This window comes from Scyliorhinus torazame, chromosome 1 (assembly GCF_047496885.1).
Source record: "Scyliorhinus torazame isolate Kashiwa2021f chromosome 1, sScyTor2.1, whole genome shotgun sequence".
Lineage (NCBI taxonomy): Eukaryota > Metazoa > Chordata > Chondrichthyes > Carcharhiniformes > Scyliorhinidae > Scyliorhinus > Scyliorhinus torazame.
The window spans coordinates 206,762,398-206,772,651 of record NC_092707.1 but is presented as its reverse complement, the minus strand read 5'-3'; the positions used below and the strand labels follow the sequence as shown (position 1 = coordinate 206,772,651).

Below are 10,254 nucleotides of genomic sequence, written 5' to 3'. Positions count from 1 at the left end.
GGTTGCTTGGAGAGGAGGGGGAGCTGCAGCAGCGGAGCGGGCAGCAGCAGAGTGAGCAGCAGCGTAACGGCCAGCAGAGGACCAGGCTGCAGAGGGACAGGTGGCGCCTGCACAGGCTGGAGGGGCGGCCACCCAACAGGCCGAGGAGGAGGAGGTGCCAAGGCGACGCCCATGAGGCCTCGTGTGTACCGGCACCTCGAGGACCTGCCGGACTGGGCATGCCGATGGAGACTCAGGCTGAGCAGAGAGAAAGTGCGACACATTTGCCAGATGATGGCACACCTGGCACCGTGGGGTTATGTGGGAGGACACTTGCTCCCAGTGACCGTCAAGGTGACGGTCGCCCTGAACCTCTGTGCCATGGGGTCCTTCTAGTCACCGAATGGGACCTGGCTGGGATCTCACAGACCTCGGCTCACAGGTGCACCCACACCGTCAGGGAGACCCTATATGCCCAGGCGCCCCAATACATTCAGTTATTCAGTTCCATTTGGACCGAGCCCACCAGGATGTCTGGGCAGCGGGATTCGCTGCCATCGCCGGGATGCCCCGGGTCCAAGGGCCAAAGACGGGATGCAAGACCCCTATGGGCACTCGCAGATAACAAGCCTCTGTACACTAACTGAAAGGGGTACCACTTGATGAACATCCACCTGGTCTGTGACCCGGGCAATCTGCACGACTCCTTCATCCTGGCACACTCGGTGATTTCTGACATATTCGAGGGGCAAGTCCCCCCACTGAGGGGTCGGCTCCTGGGCGACCGGGGTTATCCACTACGGCCGTGGCTGATGACACCTATTCGGAGGCCAAAGGCCAACACGGAGACCTGCTACAATGAAGCCCATACAGTGAGCAGGAGTGTGAGCGAGCCGTGCTTCGGCATCCTGAAGATGCACCCCAGTACGAGGCTGAGAGGGTCGGCCACATCATGGCGGCCTGCTGCATCCTCCACAATTTGCTGGAGGAGGAGGAGGAGGAAGGGCAGGCCTCGTCCGATGAGGAGGATGCGGGGGAGGGCGGCGATTAGCAGGACATTGGGCCCAAGCAGGCATGCGAGGCCGCGTGACATCATCGTCAGGCCCAGCGCACATGGGACGCTCTGATCAGCTCCAGGTTCATCGCCTAGGTGGAAGAGGGGGAGAGGGGGGGGAATGCTGGCCAAGAGCGTGGATACCCAGACCCACACCCCCTCACCTCCCACACCGCCAAACCGCCAGCTGGCACACTGCTCCGTTATACATACCTGAAGCGCTACGAGCGGGGGGGCCCTGGGTTGGCAGTGACAGCGGGTCTGGTCCACGGGTTGGAGGATGATGACAACCCGCTCTGCGATGAGCTCCGGTCCTCCACATCGTATGACAATGTCTGGCTCATGCCCACAGTAGCACCTTGCACCTGGGTGATCCCTGCATGCAAGCTGGCCAGTCCATCACACGGTCCTGTCGAATCCCTGGGCTGGGGGTGCTGAGGACGGTCGGGCTCAGCGGGGGTCAGGGGGGCGGGGAAGGAAGGGGGAGTACGGTTCCCCCACACTGGTTCCCCATCACCACCCCCCACCCCACCCCCAACCCCTCCCCGCCGACCAGCCTGGACCAGCCCACCATCAGACAGAGCACCGAGGGAGGTTTCAACGGTGTTAACAGCTGTTCATTATCGAGACATATATACAGTCTGTGCCCTAACCCCTATGACTAAATTGTGCCCTGCACCCGTGCCAACCTAACTGGTGTCAAACGTTCTAGCCTTACGGGCCCTAACACTATGCCTATGTGGTTCCCGAGATGGTACAGCAGGAATGGAGGCAGCCTGCTGTGGCCCCTGCCCTGCGACAAGGGTCCCCGTTGGCACACATCTTCTGGGGCGACCCGGCCTGGATGGGTCTGGCCGCTGCTCGGGTGTCCCGGGTGGCATGGTACCGCCTTTCTGCCCGCTGCTCACCAGATACACCAGGATCAGGTTGGGGGGGGGGGGGGGGGGGGGGGTTTGCTGAGGTGCTGCTCTGTTCCGGCACCTCCCCTGCAGGAGTCACCGGCATGGGCCGCATCACCTCCTCCTCCCTCGGGGTGCCCGATGGCCCCCTGGTGACTCCATGAAATGGGTGTGCAAGTGGAGCCAGACCGTGAGGCCTCCCTGACACCTGGAGCTGCCTGTCCTGGAGGCCCGCTCTGGTCTCGACCAGGGTCTGCATGCTCGAGGCGATGAAGCACAGAGAGTGGACCATCCTTGTCTGGGACGGCACCACATCACGCTGCGACTGTGCCACCACCCTGTGGGTCTGTGTCACATCAGCCAGTGACTGGGCCACCTCCCTCTGGGGCTGGACCACCTCCCTCTGTGTCTGCGCCACACTGGCCAGCTCCTGTGCATTGCCGCCGACGTTCCCAGCCATGGCCTGCTGTGACTGGGCCATGCTGAGGAGCGCCGCTGCAATCTCCAGGTGACTCTGGCACATGGCTGCTCACAATGCCCCAGGCCTTGGACACGCTGGTCCATAGCCAAAACCGTCGCCCGCAATGCCTCCACCGCAAACGGCCCCCATGAATTATCGGCCTGGGTGGCAAGCATGATCAGTACCACCCCCTGCTCCTGCACGCGGATGGATGGGGTGGGGGAGTGTGGGGTGAGGGGTGTGTGGGTTGAGGGGGGTTGGGGCTGTGGGGTGAGGGGGGTAGAGGGGATATGGGGCACTCACATGTGTCATGGAATCCACAACTAAGCAGGGTGTCACTTGCTCGCTCGCCGCCGAACTCCGCCTCGGTGACCTCCCTTTCCTCCGGGCCGCCGACCATACCCAGTGCCCTCTGCTCAGGCATAGTGAGGGGCCGCAGTTCTGGTGGTCCCCCTCTGGTCTTCTCCCGCTCTCGGCGGTTGAGCGAGGCCTTCTCCTGGTTTGGGTAGGGAGTGGGGGCACACAAATAGAAAAACCGTCAGACGTTCCGATGCATACAGCCTAAGGGTTGGGTAGATGGTGGCCTCAGTGGCCAGGGCTGGCATGTGGTGCAGGGTGGGGGTTTGGCTGTCCCCCGGGGGTGAGGGGCCAGGTACAGGTATGTGTGGGCGGTGGCGGTGTTAGTGCCAGGGGCACAGCACGGCCGACTTACCCTGGCAGCCCTGAGGAGGTCATGGAGTTTCATCCTGCACTGCATGCCAGTCCGGGCGACATTGCCCATGGCACTGATCGCCACTGCCAATTGCACCCAGGCACGGCGAACAGCGGCGCTGGAGCCCTTCCTCCCGTGTCAGGGTACAGGATCATCCACCTCTCCTCCACGGTGGCCATGAGGGCATCCAGCTCAGCGTCCCTGAACCGTGGCACTGATCTCCTTCCAGCCATCTTGTTGGCTGGATCGGTGTGTGAGGAGGGATGGATCGCTTCGGTGTGGCTGCCGCATGTGAGCCTCATGTGCGGCAATGAGGGACCCGGCACTGTTCTTCATGGAATTGGTTGTATTCCACGTGGTGATGGTGCTAGCCCATTTAAAATAGCTGAATCTGTGCAGCTGTTGTGCTATTTTTCCTGTCATAAATTGCCATTGTTTCCACGCCGCCATCGCCCAAAATCGGAGAATCCAGCCCAATATATCTGCAACTTGTTGCAGTTCTGATGTTAACTGCCTCTCTCGCTTTCCTCCTTTCCTTAGTTTGTGTTATACAGTAATACTGGGCGGAATTCACCGAACCCCGCCGTGTCGGAGAATCGGCACGGCGACGCGCGAATCGCGCCACGCCGCCCCGACGCCGGGATGCAATTCTCAGCAATGCGGAGAATCGGCGCCATTGGCACTGGTGTGGTCAGCGGGGTGCCGGTCAGGGTATGCGCCGACTCTCCGGCCCCGGCTGAATGGGCCGGTGCGCTGATTCTCCAGGCCGGATGGGCCTAGCGGCCGTCAACAAAAGGCCGAGTCCTGCCGCCGCCATTCTAACCTGCTGTGGGCCGACGGGACCTCAGCGTTGAAGGGTCCGGGTGCAGCCTGTGGGGGGGGAGGGGGGTCCGACCCCGGGTGAGGCCTCCGTAGTGGCCTGGCCCGCGATCGGGGCCCACCAGTCAGCGGGTCGGCTTCTCTGTCTCTGGCCTCCTTTCCTCCGCGCTGGCTCCTGTAGTCCTGCGCCATTTGGCGTTGGGGCCGCCGCGGGGAAGAAGGCCACTGCGCATATGCTAGTTGGCGCCGGCTCAACTGCGCATGCGCGGACCCCGTGGCACCTGGTTCAGGCCAGGATCGGCAGCAAGGGTGGCGGAGGCCGCTCCGGCGCCATCCTAGACCCCTGTGGGCTGCAGAATGGGGTCCCGGAACGGGCGCTGACGCCGGAGTAAAACACTCCCGTTTTTACTCCGGTGTCGGCACTTAGCCGCCCGTTGGGAGAATCCCACCCACCATTTCTTTCCCTTTGATGTTATTCACCCTGTGGAGCTGGCTTTTGTCAGGTACGTGTTCATTTCCTTATCTCTCCACTTTGAAGTCACCACCTTGATAGCCCCATTGGTATCACCAGTCACATCTGTAAAAAAAACTTGTTTTCCATCGATAGGCAAATTCACATCTCATAATTTCTCTAGTCTCTGCTTCTAATCTACTCCCTGTTTTACTTTTGTTTTTTAATCCTAATTTTCTGCAATTCTTAACAAAATGAAGAGTTTGCAAATGAAATAAAGGCAGCAGCAGCTGGAAAAGAGAAAGATACGACCAACACGAATAAGCAATGGAACCAGATGAAAGAATCTGTTAAAGAACGAGGTGTGAACAGAATAAGCTTTTTGATTGGACAAAGGATCAAGAAACCATGGGCTGAATTCTCCACCATTGGGAATCTCTGTTTTGCCGCCCCACAGTGGGAAACCCCATTGACCAGCCGGTGAAACTGAGAACCCCGAGAATCTGGTGCGGCGGGATGGAGACTCCAGCACCAGGGCTTCCGACTGACTGCAATGTTGCAAAAGATTGAAGGAAGGAGGAAATGGCGAATATCACTACTGAAGAAGGCAAGCTGAATTAGACACATAAATAAAGACTTGGGAGAAAAGGCACAAAAAGATATGGTTCAAAGAGCAGTGTGACATAGGCTCAAAGAATTGGATCGACTCGGGTAGGGTCGACCTAATGTTTGAAAAAGCAAAGATTAGCGAGACTCAACATGAAGGACTGGAAACAACATCAATGGAGAATAAGGTTGGACCAGAAAGACTGGAGAGTGAGATAAGAGCAGTGATGAATGAGATAAAAGCTGGAAAGGAGACAGGAATGGATTAAATACCAACTGAGTTGATTAAAAACATGAGAAATAGCAGAACATCAATGTTTACTAAGCTGTGCAAAGATATTTACTTATCAGGAGAATGGCCAAAGCGCTTCATGCAGCCAACAGTGATCATCATAGGGGAGAAGCCAAAGACAGGGGGCGTCATTCTCCGACCCCCCCGCCGGGTCGGAGAATGGCCGTTGGCCGCCGTGAATCCCGCCTCCGCCCCCGGCGAAGTCTCCGGTACCGGAGATTGGGCGGGGGCGGGAATCGGGCCGCGCCGGTTGGCGGGACCCCCCGCTCAATTCTCCGGCCTGGATGGGCCGAAGTCCCGCCCAGAAATTGCCTGTCCCGCCGGCGTAAATTAAACCTGGTATTTACCGGCGGGACCAGGCGCCGTGGGCGGGCTCCGGGGTCCTGGGGGGGGGCGGGGCGATCTGACCCCGGGGGGGTGCCCCCACGGTGGCCTGGCCCGCGATCGGGGCCCACCGATCCGCGGGCGGGCCTGTGCCGTGGGGGCACTCTTTCCCTTCCGCCTCCGCCACGGCCTCCACCATGGCGGAGGCGGAAGTGACTCTCCCCACTGCGCATGCGCGGGAAACTGTCAGCGGCCGCTGACGCTCCCGCGCATGCGCGGGAAACTGTCAGCGGCCGCTGACGCTCCCGCGCATGCGCGGGAAACTGTCAGCGGCCGCTGATGCTCCCGCGCATGCGCCGGGAAACTGTCAGCGGCCGCTGACGCTCCCGCGCATGCGCCGCATTTCCGCGCCAGCTGGCGGGGCAACAAACGCCATTTCCACCAGCTGGCGGGGCGGAAATCCCTCCGGCGTCGGCCTAGCCCCTCAATGTTGGGGCTCGGCCCCCAAATATGCGGAGCATTCCGCACCTTTGGGGCGGCGCGATGCCCGTCAGATTTGGGCGCCAGTTGGCGGACATCGCACCGTTGGGGGAGAATTTCGCCCATGGTACTGTTTTAATTTGGTGTAATTAGTCTGATTACCCATGAACTGAAGGTTATGTTGAGAATTCTAACAAGCAGAGTGGGTGGGAAGACACAGGCATACAATGGAAATGCCTGTTTAGTTTCCAGGAAGGAAGCAGGACAAAAGAACGTAGTGGCAATGTAAAATTAATGAGTGCAACCAGTATAGAGTTTGGACAGGAATTATATATTTGTCTTGTAGATTTTGAAAAACTTTCAATCGGGCTAACTAGATTCATCTTTTGGCAGCACTTGGAAGATATTGGAGTAGACTGGAAGGAGCGGGATGATCCAAGAGAAATCTGCACATGGGACAAACTGCGTCAGTGAGAATAGGCTGTTTCTCACTCATCTGCTTCAATGTAGATGCAGAAACAATGATCAATGAAGCGTTTGAAGACTCAGGCGTGGATTTTCATATAGGAGTGGGGTATCTCAATTTGAGAAAATTCCCAGATCGCTGCAACACCCTCAGTAGTAAGTCCCTAAATGGCACAATGTTTTCTTGGGGGGGTTGGGTGTGGGGTTGGGTGTGGGGTGGCGCTGGTCGCACTGCTCTTGAAAGTGGAGCGTAGGTTACCATGGGGGCAACCGAGTGCTAATGCGGCCTTGTGAAAAGGTCTACCTTGGTGCTCTGGGGGCCTGTGCCTGTTGTATTTTGACATTTTAGACACTCTCATCTCTTCACCCTCACTCGCTCCCCAAGCCACTTCTGTACCAACTCATGCCTTCACCCACTTCTGTCCCACTGGCCCCTCATACCCTCTTCCATGCCCATTCACCCAGTATACACTATGTACAGAATTAATCAACCCTGTGGTAACAATGGCATGTGTAGAATTGTTAAAAACACCAATTCACAAATATTCTTTTGAAAATAATCTGGGTTTTTACAATGTTATTAAGGTATCAATGAAACGGAGCATTAAAGTATCAATAATAGAGGCTTCAAACTCTTCACACCTCTGAACCTTATGCTAATAAATATTGAGACATTTGCAAAAGCGATTACAGAAAAATCAACTTATTCTAACCACATAAATATGTCAATTAAGAAATGTCAACAGTTTTTCCAAACTAAACTCCCACTCAGGTAATCCTTTTATATGAGTCTGGGCTCTCACCCAAGCATGCATAATGAGGGAGGGTGATGTGTGGGGACACCACCGCCTTTTCACTTCATTCCTATTATGCCCATGGCAGGAAGCCCATGGATAGCATTCCTGCCCTGCCAACTATGCCGACTTAAGGTCCTCAATGTCCCGCAACTGGCTATAGCCCAGTAGTGGGTGGGGGGTTCCCATGCAGGGAGCATGACAACAAACACGTGCAGGATTTCTTGCGGGATCCCTGGGGGTTGGGGTCCCTTGTTTAAAAGCATTCTGTCCCTGATTGAGGAAACTGGCATCGAGGAGAAGGGTGCCGCTGAGAGTCACCCTCCTCTCTTTGCTGCTGACCCCCGTCCTCCCTCTCCCATGACTCCTAAACCACAACCTCCCTCCCACCATCATTTATCCCTGGCCTGGGATCTAGTGATGCTCTTAGGCCTCTGGTGGATGTGGTACCAGCAGCAGTGACTGCCTCCCTGGTGGCAAGGCTGTTTATTACAGCTCCTGGCTTCTCATTGGTCGACAACTCTCGGCCGGCAGAACTTCCACCCCAGGATCCTTGATCCTTGGCCTGTCCAGTGCCCAAGTGGAACAAGATGCTCGGGCATTCCAGAAAATGGGTCTCGCTGGCTCACCCGCTGGCAACCAAGACCCCAGTCACCTCCACAAGACATTACCCTGTATCATAGCGATTACACAGTGGCTGTATCATACTAATTGCAGTTATTGTACCGCAGCAATTATATAGTCACTGTCAAATGGAAATTAGACAGTCTGTGTATATTAGGCAGATAACCAAACCATCTGCTCTCCCAGAGAACAATCCCCAGCCCTGCAAATCTACAGAGAGAGGAATACTTTTAAAATGGCCCTGTAGTTATTAAAGCTCATATTATGCAAATTTTACTTTGAATACTTTATCACCAACTATTCTTTATGCTGGACATTTCTTCATGCTTTTTGTCATGTATGTGGTTCACATGTTATGATTGGGGAAATATCTCCCTTTTCACTTCACAGGTCTAATGACAATATCAGATGTTGCTGTGTTAGGCACACGGCGGGTTAGGTGCAGAATCAAGTTCCTGTAAGACTATGCCAATCATGTAACTTCACCCAGAAGCTGAGAAAATCATCTCTGATATGATAGTGTGACTTTTCTATTTCGCATTTGTAGCGCACAAAGACTCCGAGAGACGAATAGAGTGAAGTCAATGAGGCTTTATTAAGCGTGTCTGTTCCCCCGCAGCTCGGTAGTAGACTGGCCTGCGGGGGAGGACTCCGGCTTCTTATACTCCGCCTTCAGGGCGGAGCTAGAGGTCAACGGCCAACCAGGACCCGGGATCTGTCAGCCAATGACATTAGGGCTTCCAGTCCCACATGACCCCTAATACATACTACCACAGCATTCAATTGGGCCGTCTTGCCATTTTCATTCTGATTGTCCCAATTATTAGTCAATAAGACTATAAGACATAGGAGCAGAATTAGGCCATTCGGCCCATCGAGTCTGCTCCGCCATTCAATCATGGGTGATATGTTTCTCAAACTCTTTCTCCTGCCTTCTCCCCATAACCCCTGACCACCTTATTAATCAAGAACTGATCTATCTCTGTCTTAAAGACACTCAGTGATTTGGCCTCCACAACCTTCTGCGGCAATGAGTTCCACAGATTCACCACCCTCTGGCTAAAGAAATTCCTCCCCATCTCCGTTTTAGAGGATTGGCCCTTCAGTCTGTGATGGTGCCCTCTGGTTCTAGTTTCTCCTACAAGTGGAAACATCTGTCTAGGTCTCTCGGTATTCTGTAAGTTCCAATGAGATGCCCCCCTCATCCTTCCAAGTGAATACAGACACAGAGTCCTCAAACCACTCCTCATATGACAAGTCCTTCATTCTGAGGATCATTCATGTGAACCTCCTCTGGGCCATCTTGAATGCCAGCACATCCTTCTTAGATATGGGGCCCAAAACTGCTCACAATATTCCAAATGGGGTCTGATCAGAGTCTTCTACATCCTCAACATCCCTGCTCTTGTATTCTAGCCCTCGCAATATGAATGTTAACAATGCATTTGACCAAAGAACGATGAACAAGGAAAAGTACAGCACAGGGACAGGGCCTTCAGCCCTCCAAGCCTGCACTGACCATGCTGCCTGGTTAACTGAAAACCTTATACACCTCTGGGGTCTGTATCCCTATATTTCCATCTTATTCATGTATTTGTCAAGACACCCCTTCAACGTCACTTTCGCACTTGCTTTCACCACCTCCTCCGGCAGCGAGTTTCTGGCACCCACTACCTGCTGTGTAAAACCTCCTCGCATATCTCCTCTAAACTTTGCTCCTTGCACCTTAAACTTATGCCCTCTAGTAATTGACTCGTAGACCCTGGGAAAAAGTTTCTGACTATCCACCCTGTCCATGCCCATCATAATTTTATAGACTTTGATCAGGCCGCCCCTCAACTTCCATCGTTCCAGTGAGAACAAACCAGGTTTATCCAACCTCTCCTCATAGCTAATTCCCTCAATACCAAACAACAAACTGCTGCCGGACCTGCTGAGATTTTCCAGCATGTTCTCTTTTGGTTTCAGATTCCAGCATCCGCAGTAATTTGCTTTTATCCTGGTAAACCTCTTCTGTATCCTCTCCCAAGTCCTCCCCATCCTTCTGGCAGTGTGACGACCTGAATTGAACACTGTACTCCAAGTGCAGCCTAACTAAGGCTCTATACAGCTGCAAAATTACTTGCCAATTTTTACACTCAATGCCCTGGCCAATGAAGGCAAGCATTTTTTTTTTTTTAATTTAGTGCACCCAATTATTTTTTCCAATTAAGGGGCAATTTAGTGTGGCCAATCCACCTAAACTGCACAGCTTTGGGTTGTGGGGACAAAACGCATGCAAACAGGGGGAGAATG

General features: G+C 54.6%; 1 long non-coding RNA gene across 1 annotated transcript in view; it reads left to right on the top strand.

The window, feature by feature from the left end:
* The first annotated feature begins 4,331 nt into the window (after positions 1-4,331).
* LOC140430056 (uncharacterized) overlaps positions 4,332-10,254 on the top strand; it is a 65,349-nt gene continuing 59,426 nt past the window's right edge. The window contains exon 1 of the long non-coding RNA XR_011949305.1: positions 4,332-4,426. This is a non-coding gene — a long non-coding RNA (uncharacterized lncRNA). The remainder of the gene's footprint in view (positions 4,427-10,254) is intronic.